Source organism: Crocuta crocuta, unplaced genomic scaffold (genome assembly GCF_008692635.1).
Source record: "Crocuta crocuta isolate KB4526 unplaced genomic scaffold, BGI_CrCroc_1.0 scaffold50, whole genome shotgun sequence".
Lineage (NCBI taxonomy): Eukaryota > Metazoa > Chordata > Mammalia > Carnivora > Hyaenidae > Crocuta > Crocuta crocuta.
The window spans coordinates 6,120,918-6,121,454 of NW_027527428.1; positions in this window are offsets into that span (position 1 = coordinate 6,120,918).

The following is a 537-nucleotide window of genomic DNA, read 5'->3' on the forward strand; positions in this document are numbered from 1 at the left end:
CAGCCCCAAGTCCCCTGCCCCAGGCCTCTCCAATTCCGGTCCGGGGACCCTGTCCCCACAGCAGCCCCGAGGACCCCACCCGGAGTGAAGGCAGATCCCTGGGACGCTCCACATGCGCGCCCGCCGTCTCCGTTTATGGTTTTCCTATTTCGGGGTAGGAAGGGGTCATCACCCACCAAAGTGCCACCTCCTCCGAGGACTCTCGGCGGCCCCTCAGTGGAGGGGAAGCCGACCCCCCACCCCCCCGGGTCTGGAGATGGATGGGCGGGCACTAGGCTGGGGCCCCGGTCCCTCCTCAAGGAGCAGCCTGCTCCGGGGCTCCGCGCGCCTCCACCTCCGCCTGCCACCTTTGGGGCGCTGGGCGCGCGCGGGTCCCCGGGGCATCGGCGTTGCCTGGAGGGACTATCGTGGACACGGCGGTCGCTTTACAGAACCTGAGCCAGGCGGGGCAAGCTCGGACTCAGAGAGGGAGAAACTGTGTGTGTGTGTGTGTGTGTGTGTGTCTGTGTCTGTGTGTGTGTGCGCGCGCGCGCACGC